Source organism: Mustela nigripes, chromosome 6, assembly GCF_022355385.1.
Source record: "Mustela nigripes isolate SB6536 chromosome 6, MUSNIG.SB6536, whole genome shotgun sequence".
Taxonomy (NCBI): domain Eukaryota; kingdom Metazoa; phylum Chordata; class Mammalia; order Carnivora; family Mustelidae; genus Mustela; species Mustela nigripes.
Window position 1 is genome coordinate 46,734,816 of NC_081562.1, and position 17,850 is coordinate 46,752,665.

Consider the following 17,850-nt stretch of genomic DNA (forward strand, 5'->3'; position numbering starts at 1 on the left):
AACACAGAAAATAAACCTATTATTTTACAGAATATTGAAATATGGTCCTTTTTTTATAGGGAGATGATATGATGCATATAATAAATGTAATTCTGACCCACCTAATCTTTAATAGAGCCAAACTGAAATTATGGAACTATATTTCAAATTTCCAATTTGGAGCAATTATAGAAAATATTCCAATTAAATGTTGCAAAACATAATCTTTAGTCATGACAATAGGAGGATAGATTATAAACAGTTACAATCTAATGGCAAATTAAAAGCATGATATACGCTCTTTATTGTGGGCCTGTGAATCAATAGAGGGAAGGAAGGAAGGAAAGTAGGGAGGGAAGAAAGAGAGAGGAAGGAAGGAAGGAAGGAAGAGAAAAAAAGTTGGGTTTTATCTGCATTTGCTAACTATGGACCTTGATATTTTCCTCTTCCAACTCTAACTACCAAATCAAGCACACAACTCTCCTCAGATACTGCTTGCAACTGCTGAAACTCAAGTTTCCTTTTCTTACATTCTCTTGAACAATAAAATCAGCAGAAAATTTCCTCAGAAGTACATAATCGATGCATTTTGCTAACTGATGCCTTTTCCTGGCTCTGCCTCTAGCAAAGTAGTTCTCTCTGAAGGGGTCCAATGACTGTAAGCAATACCGAATTAGGATATTTGGGAAATTGTTCTCAGCTCTAGATGTTAAATTTAACCCTTAACATTCTAATCCAATTTCTCCGATTCAGGTTTTTTTGTTTTTTTTTTTTTTTAGATTTCTTTTTTTTTTTTTTTAAAGTAATCTCCTCACCCAATGTGGGGCTCACACTCATGACCTGAGATCAAGAGGCAGATGCTCCATCAACCGAGCCAGCCAGGGGCCCCTCTGATTCAGTTTTTACAATAATGATCACAATAAAGATGGTGCCAATTTACCCTTATTGAATGTTTACAATATGCCCGACACTGCAATAAACGCTTAATGGGCTTTACCTGTGTGCTTCTTACAACAACCTTAAAATGATCTCCAATTTACAGATGAGGAAACTGAGGTTTCTGTCAACTCTCCAACTAGATGCTGGTGATTTTATCCCATTCGACTCCCAGATGTTCTAGGAAAGTTTCCGATGTTAAGGAGTAGGGAAAAAAATAAAAAGAACTTTCACTTCATAGTATAGTTTTTTAAAAAAGATTTTATTTGTTTATTTGACAGAGAGAGAGAGAGAGAGAGCACAAGCAGGGGGAGTGGGAGGGAGAGGGAAAAGAAGGGAGCCTCAGCAGGGAGCCTGAGGCAGGATTCCATCCCAGGACCCTGGGACCAACTGAGATGACCAGGTGCCCCTTCATAGTATAATTTGATTTGCATTATTTTAGAATATATAACTTGTCAACACCTTCCTATTATTTTCTGGTAAAACACTGACTTTTTAGTATGATGTACAGTCCTCTTCAGCATCTGCCCTCCCCCGCCTGGGACTTCGCCATTTAGAAGTACATAGTCCCAGGACACCTGGGTGGCACAGTCAGTTAAGCATCTGACTTTGGCTCAGGTCCTGACCCTGGGTCCTGAGATGGAGACTTGCATCTCTCCCTCTGCCTGCCACTCCCCCTGCTGTGCTGTCTCTCTGATAAACAAACAAATAAAATCTTCAAAAAGAAGAAGATCTGCCACATGCCATCACAACTACTGGCTGGTTCATGCTTATCTCTCTTCTTTCTTAATTTTTTTTTTTAAGATTTTATTTATTTGACACAGAGAGAGAGAGAGCTCACAAGTAGGCAGAGAGGCAGGCAGAAGGGGAGGGGGAAGCAGGCTCCCTGCTGAGCAGAGAACCCAATGCAGGGCTCGATCCCAGGACCCTGAGATCATGATGAGAACCGAAGGCAGAGGCTTAACCCACTGAGCCACCCAGGCACCCCTTCTCTCTCTTCTTTCAATGCATTTTCTTGTAGTTACCTTCTTTCCAGATGCAGCTCTGGTGCATCTGTTTGGGGAAACCTTCTCTTTCCTTCTCCACAGTTAAGCCCCCCTTCCGTTGTCCCGCCATAGGCATCACACCCCATGCAGGCACAGCTGTAATCCCACTTCCCACTATCACACTGGTTAGTCTGTTTGACATCAGCCTCCTCAATTCATCGGCAAGTTGGAACAAGGCTCTTTCCTCTTTTCTTTTCTTTCTTTTTTCCCCAATGCATCTTCACACTTAGGACTATGCCTGGTAATAGTGAAATTTCAAAAATGTCGGTAGAATTAATAATATCACACTTACATACAATTTTAAATTCAACATGATGAAGCTATTTTCACAGCAGTTAAACATTCCTCTTAACACAAAAATATTTTAACTTTTAGTCAATTAGGTTGTTTTCTATTATATGTAACAAATTTACAACACCTTACGCAAATCTTAGTTCCATGACTGGCTCACTGCCTATTTGCCCTCTGCGTATCTAGTTAATGTTCTGTTAATAACACTATAACATATATAAAGCTAAACTTTTCTGTGAAATTCTGAATTCTGAGATCTTCCAAAGCAGCAGTGGGGTTTAGAAGCAATAGAGGCTCTTAGATCCAGCTCCTGTCCTACTATTTGTTGGGTGTTTGGACTTGAGTAAATTACTTCCTTTTTCTGGATTTCATTTCTTCTGATCTGTAAACTCTCCAAAATAAATTCTAGTTCTATATTTCTTTGATTCTCTTCTTGGAGGTACTCCAAGAAAGGACCCAGCAGAAGGCAGGACTACAAACACTGTTGCAATATTTTTCCCAGAAAAGATCCTGCCCACTGGGGAAGATGTTGGGCAGCCTGACAGAGCCACTGTTCTAGCCCCCAAAAAGGACAACTGCGGTAGGCCCTTTCTTAGAGACCTATACTTGGCATTAGCTTAGTGTTCATAAGGGGCCTCTGATTTTTTTTTTTCCTTGTTTGTGTGCTATAATGTGCTGGACAGTTCCTTTCCTTCTATTAAAACATTCTTCCTCCAGCATCATGGTCAATTAGTTTATAAAGTGAGAGTAGGTACCCCCTGATTGTGTTCTTCAAAGGATGTGTGAAATCTTAAAAGTCCATCAGAGCCTTTTTTTTTTTTTTTGCAACGACTATACCTGACACGAGAGGTACACTGAACATTTAAGGGAATAACAACTGACAATCAAACGGAAGTAAGGCAGATTTTTAAATTTTGAAGTTAGCTCAGTTTGAATTCTTTGCTATTTAGTTTTTCTAAATAAAAATGGGTTTAGAAGAGACCCCGAATCGCTAAGGAAATGTTGAAAAACAAAAATAAAACTGGGGGCATCACATTACCTGATTTCAAGCTTTATTACAAAGCTGTCACCAAGACAGCATGGTACTGGCATAAAAACAGACACATAGACCAGTGGAACAGAGTAGAGAGCCCAGATATGGACCCTCAACTCTATGGTCAATTAATCTTTGACAAAACAGGAAAAAATATACAGTGGAAAAAAGACAGTCTCTTCAATAAATGGTGCTGGGAAAACTGGACAGCTATATGTAGAAGAATGAAACTCAACCATTCTCTTACACCATACACAGAGATAAACTCAAAATGGATAAAAGACCTCAACATGAGACAGAATCCTAGAGGAGAACATAGGCAGTAATCTCTTCGATATCAGTCACAGAAACTTCTTTCAAGATATGTCTCCAAAGGCAAAGGAAACAAAAGCGAAAATAAACTTTTGGGACTTCATCAAAATCAGAAGCTTCTCCACAGCAAAGGAAATAGTCAAAAAAAACAAAGAGGCAACCCATGGAATGGGAGAAGATATTTGCAAATGACAGTACAGACAAAAGGTTGATATCCAGGATCTATAATGAACTCCTCAAACTTAACACACATAAAACAGGCAATCATATAAAAAATGGGCAGAAGATATGAACAGAGACTTCTCCAATGAAGACATACAAATGGCGATTAGACACATGAAAAAATGTTCATCATCACTAGCCCTCAGGGAGATTCAAATTAAAACCACATTGAGATATCACCTTACACCAGTTAGAATGACCAAAATTAACAAGACAGGAAACAACATGTGTTGGAGGGGATGTGGAGAAAGGGGAACCCTCTTACACTGTTGGTGGGAATGCAGGTTGGTGCAGCCTCTTTGGAGAACAGTGTGGAGATTCCTCAAGAAATTAAAAATAGAACTTCCCTATGACCCTGCAATTGCACTCCTGGGTATTTACCCCAAAGATACAGATGTAGTGAAAAGAAGGGCCATCTGTAACCCAATGTTTATAGCAGCAATGGCCACGGTCGCCAAACTACGGAAAGGACCAAAATGCCCTTCAATGGACGAATGGATAAGGAAGATGAGGTCCATATACACTATGGAGTGTTATGCCTCCATCAGAAAGGATGAATACCCAACTTTTGTAGCAACATGGACGGGACTGGAAGAGATTATGCTGAGTGAAATAAATCAAGCAGAGAGAGTCAATTATCATATGGTTTCACTTATTTGTGGAGCATAACAAATAGCATGGAGGACATGGGGAGTTAGAGAGGAGAAGGGAGTTGGGGGAAATTGGAAGGGGAGGTGAATCATGAGAGACTATGGACTCTGAAAAACAATCTGAGGGGTTTGAAGTGGCGGGGGGGTGGGAGGTTGGGGTACCAGATGGTGGGTATTATAGAGAGCACAGATTGCATGGAGCACTGGGTATGGTGAAAAAATAATGAATACTGTTATGCTGAAAATAAATAAATTTAATTTAAAAAAATGGGTTTAAACCCAGGGAATAGGTTTAAAAGAAGTATCTCCACCAAATGACAGCTCTATGATTTGACCAGGAGAGTCACGTCCACGTGTTTCTGGAAAGGTCAGACGAAAATCTTCACTGAGTGAGTAGAGTCTATATTATGTACGTTGTGGTTTCATGTGGGCAAAAAACAAACATTCCTCGCCTTTAGGATACCATGAGGTAGTGTGGATGGGTTTTTAGAAGCAAAGTCTTTACATTACAAAAAATTGCCTGTGATCCAAAATTCAACTGTTTTTTTTCATGGACTGCGTTCTTTCCAAGAGTATTATAGATTAAATGATGAGCTTATGATCCTCTAGTAACTTTTAAAGCTCACATCACCTTAGAAGGAAAATTGTTTAAAGGCTAAACCTTATGTTCTTAGAAATCAATGTTGTTCATTTTCTTGTATCTTGATTCTCCGATTAGTTTGTCTTTAAAATTTCTGTGGAGGCTAACTTAGCTTTCTCCCAAGATTCCTTCTCAGCTCGGCAAAGCAGTGTAGATTGTTAAGAATTTTAAAATAAGTAATAAATACCAATTCAAAGTAGTGTTCTAGGAAAAAGAAATGTTTCAGAAATTCAGTCAGAGACTCCTTTCCTCTCTCAGCTGTTCAAACCTGATGGCTTTCCAGGCTCTAGCATAGCATAGCTCTACCATAACTCTCTCACCTTTGGGGGAGGGGCACAAACGATACTATACACCGTATCAACAGCATCCCTTATTGTCATCGTGGCTAACATTTACTGATTATATGTGAAGCATCTCATGAATCCAAATCTCATTTAATCCCAATCAGCAAATGGTATCATCACCTATGTTTTACAGATGAGGAAATCGAGGGGCAGAGGTTTAAGAAAACTTTCCCTCCGTTACAATGGCAAATGGAAAAGTTGGGATTCAGACAGCAGGGTCTTCTTAACCACTGCCCCACACGGCCCCCAAGTCTCTAACCTTAGGGCTTCCCAGTTGTCTCTCTTTGAAGCTGCCTGCTTTGGGAGTCAGGGAGATGCCCTGATTTCTGCATCCCTCGCTTAGAGAACCAGAGTAATGATTCTTTGGGAATGGAGTTGGTGCAGCCCTCCCAGACGGATGTGCTGAGGTATTCTGTGGCAATGCTTTGTTTCCTCAGAGAAATGCCTTGTGAGTCTTCATTTGTTCCCTCTTGTCTCAGTTTGGCTCCAGGCTTGGTGTTTGGTGCCATCGATGTAATTTCACTTAGGTGAATTTATAGACACAATGTCTTCGGTCACAGAGGACAATGAGTGTTCCCTTGGAGAAACTTCTTCATAAGATTCTGACCTTTTTTGTTTTTCACTTACAAAGGCAGCATTTCCCAATTTTTAATATCATTATCACCCAAATAACCTTCGCTATTGTCTGTGTCACTTGCTGCCTAAACTTGCATGAAATCATTTTCTTTAAAAAGTCAAGAGAACAAGAGGAATGTGATAAAAATATTTGCTTTTCTGGTAGAAAAAATATTTTTGATTTTTGAATTCACGAACCAAGTTGGAAGAATAGAGTGGGCTAAGACTTCTGTGAGTTTCTAAGGGAAGATGCAATCATCGTTTGATGTGGAATATTTGATTATGTACTTGTTATGACTTATTTTTCCATTATCTTATTTTAGGAATTATCAGGATTTATAATACCATTCTTTTCAGCCTATCACAATGGATTTATATTTTAATAGTACCCTCTTGAGTGTGTTCTTTTGTGTCTTGAGGATTGCATTTCAATCATGTGGGCAGAGTAGGCAGAAATCACTTTCTTCCTTTACTGAGTCATTTAAAAAACAATTGCACAAAACACGTGGTCCATTTAAACACTGGGGAGCAAGTTCTATGTTAGGCATTATCTAAGAAACAGAAATGGAGAAACTGCTTTTTTTCTCCAGTTTCTTTATTGACTTTATTTGGTTAGGGAGGATAGTATTGAAAGACTTAACACTAGAATGGGTTTAGCTGATTAAATAATTTCCAAAATAAACTTGGTTAGAAAATGAATTCTTGGTGTGCCTGGCTGGCTCAGTCAGTAGAGCATGCGACTCTTGATCTTGGGATGGTAAGTTTGAGCCCCACATTGGGTGGAGAGATTACTTAAAAATTTTTTTAAAACCCAAAAATAACTAAAGAAAACATTATCTATCACAACATAGGTCTAATTGTACTTTATACTACAATCCCCATTTTCTGTAATATCTGTAAGATATCTATGTCAGCTATGATTAGTAACTTTAATGACATTTTTGACAATATAAACACATAATTAGGAAAACACTACGGAATAAAAACTAACTGAACCATTAATAAACTCCATATTGTTTCATAGGCCTCAACTTCATTACTTGTGAACACACATGAACCTTATGAATGTAAGTTAATTTAACAAACACATATGAAATTATATGTCATCTAAAAAAAAATTAATTGTAGGGCGGGGCTCCAGAATGTGTATCTATATCTGAAAGCTAAATGAAAATAATCTTGTGAAAGAACTTGAAGGTCAAACAAATGGCTTAGAAAATATAAAAAGCAAGGCTAGCTAAGAACAGGAGAAGCTAAAACAAGCTCTTCGGACAGAATCGGCTGGGCAGGTCCAGTGTGGTGCCCACCTTAGAACAGTGTTCGTCAAAGTCTGTCCCATGGACCACTTGGGTCGTTCATCAAAAAGATCTACCCTCCTGAGGGTCTGATTCTGTAAGATGAGGAATCTGTATTTTTAACAGCTTTCCTTTCCCTTGGAATAACAACTTTTTAGAACTGATAATTTATGCAACAAGCCATTCTTGATTGCGGAGTACTGGACAGAGTACAAAGATTAGATATTACTCACCCTTTTCTTGTCTCTCCCCTCCCTTCCCAGAAGCATGTAATGTAGTAGTAGTAGCTTATTCACAAAGTGCTTTGTGATTACAGAAGGGGAAGTGAAGATTTGGGGCTTTGGGGGTATGAGGGAAGCTTCCCAGAAGAAATGATTTTTGATTTGTGTCTTTAAGTTTGACCAGGAGTTTGCTTCTCAGAGAATGTCTTGAGAAGGTGACATTCCAAAAAGAAGAAATGGAATGTGCAATGACTTTGTCTGTATAAATGTTCCAGAAAGACTGAGTCATCTAATGTGCTTGGAGGATAAAGGGCATGGGGGATGGTGTTGAAAAATGCCCAATTATCTGAACTACTACTCACCGAAGAATTGTTCCTCTCTCCTTAAATGCTTCAATGAAAAACTGCTCACTACCTCCTGCATAGTATTTCCACCCACCCACCAATGCTCTTTTAGTTAGAATTTATTGTCATGCATTGATGCTATCTGCTTTCTGTAACTTAGTAATATTCATTTAACTTCTGGATTCGAGCAGACTGTTCAGGTTGATTCTATTAAAACTGAGAAAAGTTTCAACTGACATTCCACTTTCAAGAGAAAATAGTTCATTCAGCATTAGCATTAGAAAATAAAAATACAGTGTCTTTACTAAAAAACAGAGAGCGAATCTAAACAGAAAAAGTTAAACCAAAACAAGAAGTGTAACCTGGAAAAAGCTCAATAGTTATTATTTATAACAAGAATGATAGTACATGTAAAAATTGGTTCCATGGTATGTGATCCTAATTCAAAATCTTTGAGGGGTGGACCAATCCTCACAACCATATAGAACACTGAAATAAAAGTTTCGTAAGTGTTCATGCACGCATTCAGATAATGCCTCATTGATGGCATTATTTGCATACTGCATTGTATACTGCGCACAAATTTCAATGTGTGTATGTATATTTAATGAAATATTACAGCCATCACTTCTGCATGGAGACCAACAAGCCCTCTATCCATGCTAAGTCCCCGAGGACCAGGACTGAGAGATGATGGTGATAAAAACGTGATGTTTCCTACTCATGGCAGGATGTGTTTTCCAACGATGGCTGCACAAATATTTATCCCATTTCACAGGCTTTTACGGTGTGACATTGACACTCTTCTATTCGGGGTGCAGCTTTATCTTTCCTTCCCTAGAACACGGATGAGCCTGTGATCTGTGCGACTTCCACAGCTAAATCAGAAAAGGCGACATAGCTTCTGCCTGCAACTGTCTCTTGGGAGTGCCCGCCCCTGGAATCTGAACACTATTCCATGAGGAAGCCAAAACTGCCCCATGCAAAGCAATCACACAGAATGGCCCATGTGGAGAGAATCCCAGACCCCCAGCCAAAAGCCAGCATCAATTGGTAAATAAGTGAGCCTTCAAATGATTCCAGCCTCAGCCCGGGGACCAGACACTGTGGAGCAGAGATAAGCTGTCCCCTTTGTGCCCTGTCTGAATTTCTGGCCCACAGAATTTGTGAGCATAATAAAAATAATTTAATCCACAGGGGTACTTGGCAGTGGCTAACAGATCATAGGGCACCTGGGACTAAAACGATGAACACCTTTTAAGGTTCTCCTTGAACTACATACCTGAAAAAACCTGAGGTCTGATGAAATGTAGTCCAATGAGACACTGTGACATAAGAGAGGGCTCCTCATCCAGTCCCCAGGCCAAAAGCTCCTTGAACAAAGAGGAGGCTGGTCATCCTTGGGGACAGACCCCTTGGTAGTGCCTGAAGTAGCACCTACTCAAAATCTTCTAACCTTTCCCCAGAGAACATGCATACATTTACCAGAGCAGCTGGGTAGGGGTGAAAGGGCAGACATTTATTTCACCTTTTAAAATTTTAACTCCATATAGTTAACATACAATGTTAGAGGAGTTTCAGGTGTACAATACAGTGATGCAACAATTCTGTACATTACTTGTCCTCTTAATTTCCTTCACCTATTTTATTCACCCCAGACTCATCTCTCCTCTGGCAACCATTTTTTGTCCTCTATAGTTAACAGTCTGGTTTTTGGCTTGTCTAGAAAGGGCAGACATTTAGAGTATTACTGGACGCTGGCTCTGTGCTAACCTTTAACCCTGAGGGCCAGAGGTGTGCTCACAACGGGGGCTCATAGCATCAGGAGTAAAATGGAGCTTTGGCCCAAGCTGGCATTATGATAGGCCCAGAGATTCCATGTGGTTGTTCCTATAGATCCCGAAGGTATAGATGCAACACATGGTACTTAACAACAGTCCTCAGTACCTCCCTTGACCCCCTTACTCACAGACAGAAGCTTTTTTGGTGGATGAGTCTGACACTACCTGCTCGTTCCCCAAATAGTAAACCAACAGACCAGTACTGCCACCCTAGGAAGTCACAGAGATGATAGGAGCGGGATTCCTATCATGTCCCTAGTTAACTTGCCTAGTCAGCTCCTGAAGAGGGCTGACACATCTTGGAGAATGGCTGTATCGTTAGATGAAACCATGGTGGCCATTTCAGATCTTCTATTTATTGTAGCAAAGACACTTACCTCTGGAAACTATTCCATGGCGATTGATCTAGTAAATGTTTTTCTCTCCATCTTTGTGGAAAAAGTGTATCAGAGGCTGTTTTTACCTGGCCGAGAGGGTGCAGACTCTCCAGTCTTATTCAGGACTGTCTCACTCAGCACTACCTCAACTCTCTCTGGCTGTTATGCTCTACTCCAAGGGGACATAGACCCCCTCTATCCCACAGAACATTACAGTGTACATTGATGCTATCATGCTGATTACTGCATCTGGAAGCAGGGAGTACAAAGTGCCCTAGATTCTGTGCCAGTGAGTGGGAAATTTGGGGGAATGGGGGTTGTCACCTCAGTGATGCTTCTGGAAGTCTAGTGGTCTAGGGAATTTCTAAATACCCCTTCCAAAGTGAAAGACGAGTTTCTGCATCTTTCACTCCTTCATAATTAGAAAGAGTCACAATGCTTGGACTTCCTTATATTTTGGCAGAATCATAGACCCACTTTTGAGATTGCTACTTCGAGCCTTTATTGAGTGAACCACTGCTTTCCGTGGCAGCCAGAGCAAGAGAACCTGCTCCAGCTGCTCCAGGCTCCAGCCCTTTCAATTCACCTCTTTGGCCCAGTGCCTCCAACCATAATATGAGGTCTGTGCCAGACTGGGGGGTACATGGAGCCCACTGAGAGCCCTAGTAACATACAGCAAACCCATGCTTTCTTTGGCAAATATTTTCTTTCTAAGAAACCATGGATTTGGTCCTGAGTGCCAGGAGGGTCAGGTTGTATAAGTATGGAACATCAAGTTTCCATGCCACTGTTGTACTCTGGGCTTTTTGACCCACTGAAACAGAAGGGTGCCATTTACAGGACTGAAGCAGGTCATGCTGGGAAGTAAGTGTCACAAGCAAATGGTTCACACTCCCAGTGTACCTTCTCTTTTTATACTACCGCCTTTCCCAACCTGTCCGCATAAACGGTTGTTAATCTAGGTCGGTTTTTCTAATACTGGGCTATACATGCCCCCAGGAGTGCCCTGAGGTGTGCTAGTGGGTTCTTGACCAGTTTGGATGGGTGGAAAAAATCTGAGCTCAGTGAGCCTCACTTTGAGCAGAACTTCCGATTGTTTGTTTCTCTCATAAGGAAAGATGTTGAAGGTACAGAGATACACTAAGTTATAGATGCTGCCTAATAAAATTGTGTTTTGATTAAAGGGATGAGACCAGGTTAAATTCTCAGAAACGGAACTCTGGTCAAAACATAAAATCTAAAAGCTGTATTTCCCATGCATCCTTTCTCAGGAAGCTACTTGAGGATGTACTCCACTGAAACAAAGGTATAAACCAAGAAATAGGAAGGCACTGGGTCAAGGGAACACAGCACTCAACATGGGGAAGACACAGCAGGCCTAAAGTGTAACCAGTTCAATTCAGGGCAGTAGTGGGCTGAAGGAATCTAGAAAGGGCATCCCAGGAGATTTCTTTAAAGAGAAAAAAGTGGAGCAAAATGGTTACCTGTTATGAATAGTCATATGAAAAATAGTGTACAAAGTAGTTTTATGACTCTGTGGGAAAATTTTGGAAAAGGAAGAGAAAGGTGCATAGGAAAGTAAGAATATATGAAAAGGGGATGACTATCAGCTCAAGGAAAATAAACATTTATAGAAATGAACAATAAATTACATAGTTAAAATAAGTTAATGCTCAATACTAGTTTAGCCAAAAATTATGACAGAACCATATTTAAAGGATGAAGGACAGAAAAATGAGGTGGAATGGGATGGTGTAAGAAAGCTAAATCCTCATATTCCATTATGTGTGGTCAATGGTATCTTGAATATACACATCAGAGAGCCTACTAGTTGGAAACACAGAGATAAATATTAGAGAAAAATAAACTAAAAACATTTACACTGACAATAAAATATTGTTTACTATGTGTGAGACCATTATTCAAGGTGTTTCACACATATTACTCATTTAATCCTGATAACCCAATGAGATAGATACTATTACATTTCGTTTTACAGATAAAAAAAACTGAGGCAGAGAGGTTAAGTAACTTCCAAGGTCATACTACTACTTTGATTAAAAAATAAAGTAGGAACGCCTGGGTGGCTCAGTCAGTTAAGCTTCTGCCTTCAGCTCAGGTCATGATCTCAGGGTCCTGGGATTGAGCTGCACCAACCCCCACCCCCTTCCCTGCTCAGCAGGGAATCTGCTTCTCCCTCCCCATGGTCTTTCCCCTTTGTTTGTGCATGCTCTCTCTCTGTCACTCTCTAATAAATAAAATATTTTAAACTAATTGCTAACATAAAGCATAATAGATACACAGGGTAAAACCCCCAGGCAAACATGCTTAACAGTTATACATTCTTCCAGGTGTTTTCTACATTTGATTTTAACATGAATGTGAGTACACTCTTCTCTTTCTCTTTCATTTAACAATATACCTTGGTACTCTCATATCTGCATAGAAAGATCTAGCTCATCCTTTTTTCAATGCTACTATATGGATATGCAAGAATTATTAAGTTGTCCTCTACTAGAAAACATTAAAGGTGTTTCCAGTCTTTTGAAGTTCCAAAGGAGCAACAAAATTCCTTTTACAAGCAACTGCATGTACATATGTGAGAACAGGAAAAATAAAAATATGTATACATTCAAAATTTATGACTACTGTGTCCCAAAGAGACTGTATCAACTGCACTTCTGCTAGAAGTTTACAAGAGTGCCTATCCTCATATCCTTAAAAAAAATAAAAAGTAATATGGTATAATTAAACTTTCTGGTAGGTGAAATATGGGACTTCTTGTTTTAATTTGCATTTTTTAAAGATTTTTATTTGAGAGAGTGTGGGTGCGGGAGAGAGAGAATTAGGGAGTCAGAGGGGCTGAGGAAGGGGGAAAAGCAGACTCCCCACTAGCAGAAAGCCCAACTCCAGGCTCCAGCCAAGGACCCTGGGATCATGACTGAGCCAAAGGTAGATGCTTAACCACCCAAGTGCCCCTAATTCGCATTTTAAAATAGAGGTAATTTTTTTTTATATATTTGAAAAACTATTTGTATTTCTTTCCTGCAAACTGACTATCCACAAACTCTTCCCATTATGGTCATTTTCTTGCTGATGTTTAAGAGTCTTTACATAGCAAAAAAGTTAATCTTTATGACATATCACCAATTTCCATTCTTTTGTTTCTTTTGACTTAATTTGTGGTATGTTTGGGATATAGACATATGTAATTTGTATCAACTCAATCTGTGAAAATCTATGCAATTAGACCCACATCAATGACAGAACCATTATCTATAACCACAGAAACAAGACCTCATCACTTTTGTGCTGTCTTAAGACTTACAAAATAAGGTATGTGACACTGTTCAAAAAAATATTTTAGAAAATATAAATAAGTAAAAATAAAAATTTAAACCTCTGGTGCTTCCATCATTATGATTACCATTGTTATCTCACAGGATTTTGTGTAAATATTAAGTAAAGTTGTCCCATAATTTTCATCTGAACATGTGTTCTATCACAGGTGTTTGTTTCAACGCATTCCTAAAATTATTAAAAAAAAAAAATTCAGAAGTTTTCCTTGTTTCTCATGTGCTCTGGCACACTTTAAAATAGGAATCAAGGGGAGGAGGTGGGGGATGGGGTTACTGGGTGATGGGCATTAAGCTGGTCATGTCATATAGTGAGCACTGGGCATTATATACAACTGATGAAATCACTGAACTCTACCTCTGAAACTAATCCACGATATGTTAATTAATTGAATTTAAATAAAATAAAAATAATTTAAAAAATAAAATAGAATTAAAGTTATCTATTTTCATAGAATTGACCTGGAAACATTTACAATTGGAGTTTGTTTGAATATTAGTGAGATTATACACATTTTCCATGTGTCCGCTTAGTTGTAATTCTTCACCAAACTGTTTACGTTCTGACCCTGTGTATCAGTCGGGGTTCCGCAGAAAAATAGAACCAACGGTATACATGTAGACATATAAGAGATTGACTAAGATGAATTGGCTCACACAATAAGGGATATCCTACAATTTGCTGCTCACAAGATGGAGACCCAGAAAAGCGGGTGGTATAATTCAGTTCAAGCGTAAAGGCCCCCAGTCAGAGGGACACCAATATTGTGTTCCAGCTCAGCAGAGGGCAAGTTTGCCCTTTCTCTGCCTTTTTGTTCTATTTAATCCCTCAACAATTTGAATCATGTCCACTAGAATGGGTGAGGATGGTTCTTCCTTACTGAGACTACTGATTCAAATGCTAACCTCTTCCAGAAACACACTCACAGATGCACCTAGAAATCATATTTTATTAGTTCTCAACCCAGTCAAGCTGGCACACAGAATTAATCACCAAGCCTAGTGTGCTACTGAAGAGATGGCCATTTATGGCTAAGAGCTCTTCCTATGTTGGGTTTTGAATCATTTCTCTACCACAGCACAAATACTCTCCCAAGTTTGTCATCTTTCTTTAAATTTTAATTTTTTAAACATATATAAGCCTTTCTTATGGTCATTAAACAAATCAGTGCATTCCTTTACGATTTGTGCCTTTGGTGTCATGTTTAGAAAGGCTTGCATACCCCTAAAAATTATGTAAATATTTACCTATATTTTATCTATTACTTTCCCAGTTTATTTTTATACATCAAAATTTTTATTCCATCAAAATTATAGTTTTATTTTAATTAAATTTGTATCTTATTTTTATCACACCTTTTTTCAAATAATTTCTGAGTATTTTCCAAATAAATTTTATTTGGAAAATTAATATTTTAAAATATATATTTTTCCAAATAATAGGGAAGTTTTAACATCATTTACTGAGTAAGAGCCGTCTTTATGAATGACTTGAAATGTCAAAATTTGCAAAGCAAATCTCCTTTTAGCGTTTTTTTCTGATAACAGCTTTACTGTAATATAATTCACACACCATTTCATTCATCCATTTAAAATGTACAATTCAGGGGCACCTGGGTGGCTCAGTTCAGGGGCACCTGGGTGACTTGAACTGCCTTCAGTTCAAGTCATAGTCACAGTATCCTGGGATTGAGCCCCGTTCTGGGCTTTCCACTCAGCAGGGAGTCTGCTTCTTCCTCATGCTCTCTTTCTCTCTCTCTTGCTCACTTTCTCTCTCTCAAATAAATAAAACCTTCAAAAATTTGAATTTTACAATTAAAAAATGTAAAAAAATAGAATGTACAATTTAATGGTTTTTAGTAGATTCACAGAAGTATGCAATCACCGCCACAAGTTTTAGAAGTTTTTCATCACCCCAAGAAGACACCCTGTACACATCTGAACATGTTTTTATGTGCTGATTGGCTATTTGTTTACCTTCTTTGGAAAAATATCTATTCATATCTTTTGCCTATCTTTCAGTTGGTTTATCCACCTTTTTAATTGCTGAGTTGTAAAAGTTCTTTATTCTGGATATTTAATCTTTATCAGATATATGATTTGCAAATGTTTTCCCTCATTCTGTGGCTGTCTTTTCACTTTTTTGATCATATCTTCTGAAACACAAGTTTTTAATTGTATTTTAGTCCAATCATCAATTTTTCCTTTGGTTGCTTGTGCTTTTCATGCCATATTTAAGAAACTGCCTAATCCAAAGTCATAAAGATTTACACTTCCGTTTATAGTTTAAGCTGTTACATTTGGGTCTATAATCCATTTTAACTTAATTTTTGTATATGGTGTGAGGTAGGAGTCCAATGTCATTCTTCTGTATGCATACAGTTGTTCCAGCACTATTGGTTGAAAGACAGTTCTTTCCCTTTTGAATGCTTTCAACAGAACTGCCAAAAATCAATTACCCATAAATGTGCTCATTTACTCTGGACTCTCAATTCTGTTTCAGAGATACCACATAATCTTGATTATTGTAGTTTTCCAGTAAGTTTTAAAATTATAAAGTGTAACATTTCCATCATTGTTCTCTTTTTTCAAGATCATTTTGGCTATCCTGAGTCCCTTAAATCTCCATATGAATTTTAGGATTGGTTTGTCAATTTCCGCAAACAAAAACCCAACTAATAGGGATATTAATGGATCTGCAGACCAATTTGGGAAGTGTGCCATCTTTACAATATTAAGTTTTCCAACCCACGAAGGATACATTTTCATTTATTTAGGTCTTCTTTAATTTCTCTTGATAGTATTTTGTAGCTTTCAGGGCACAAATCTTTCACTCTTTGGTTAAAAATACTCTTTTGTGAAGTACATTCCTAAGTATTTTACTATTTTGATAATAGTATAGAATGTTTATTTCATTTTTTAATTGTTCATTGTTAGTATATAAAAATACAATTGTTTTTTGTACCTTGACCTTATGTTCTGTAGTCTTACTGAATTTATTATATCTAACAGATAGGTTTTTGTTTTTGGTAGATTCTTTAGGAGTTTCTTTATGCAAGATCAAGTGATTTGTAAATAGAGGTAGTTTATTTCTTCCTTTCCAATCTGGCTATCTTTTAATTTCTGGCTTAACTGTCCTGGGTAGAAGCTCCAACATCAAACAGGAGTGGCAAGAGTAAACATCCTTGTCTTATTTCTGATCTTAAGGGGAAAGATTTCAGTCTTTCACCATTAAGTTTATAAGCTATTTGTAGTTGCTCTTTATCAGGTTGAGGAAGTTCTCTGTTATTCCTAGTTTTATTGATATTTTTTAATCATAAGAGGATTTTGTGAAATGTTTTTTCTGCATATACTTATATAATCAGATTTTTGTTCTTTGTTTTATTAATATGGTATATTACATTGATTGATTTTAGTCCATTGAACAAACATTGCATTCCTGGAATAAATCCTGCTTGATCATGTCCTATAATCACAAACTCTTTCAAACAATAGAAGAGGGAACACTTCCCAACTATTTCTATTACCACACCAAAATCAGACAAAGACATCACAAGAAAACTACAGACCAATATACCTGATAACTACATATGCAAAAATCCTCAATAAAATACCAGCAAACCAAATCTAGGAACACAGAAAAAGGTTTACATATCATGACCAAGTTAGGAGAATGGGGAATGAGTTACTAATGTGTATGGGATTCCTTTGGGGGAGTGATGACAATATTCTGAAATTAGACAGTGACAATGATTGCATGATTTGGGGACTATACTAAAAATTGTACCTAGTAAAAGGGCAAATACCATTTTATGTGAATTATATGCTATTCTTTTTTTTTTTTTTTTAAACTGCCTGCCCTCTATTTTCTCTTTTCCCCTGTCCTACTGCCTGAAAGGCAGATATGATCATATTAGCAAAAAACATGTTAAGGGATGGTAGAGCAACAAGATGGTAAGAACCTGGGTCTTTGGATAACCTTCCACATCAAACTGGCACAGCCCCATAAATTACCTACAAGCTCAGATATTCACAAAAGCAAAAAAACAAAAAGCAAAAACCAAAAAACTAGTCCCTGCTTTGTTTAGATCATTGCGATTAGGTTCCTGTTAAAGCATTCCAACCAATATCTTAATGAATTCAATTAGGTTGTTTCTACTTTTCACTACTACACATAATTTTGCAATGAAGTTCCTTATGTATATATAAATATATATATATATACATATATATTTATCATTAAGACAACACAAGTCCATATATAAATATATATATACATATATATATGTGTTGTCTTAATGATTTGTAGAAATTTTCATTTTTGTTTATTGTTTATTTGTTTTGCCAT

General features: G+C 37.9%; 1 protein-coding gene across 1 annotated transcript in view; it reads right to left on the reverse strand.

Moving 5' to 3' along the window:
* Positions 1-17,850, reverse strand: part of KCNMB4 (potassium calcium-activated channel subfamily M regulatory beta subunit 4) — a 59,058-nt gene that overhangs the window by 30,981 nt on the left and 10,227 nt on the right. The gene's annotated exons all lie outside the window — the stretch shown is intronic.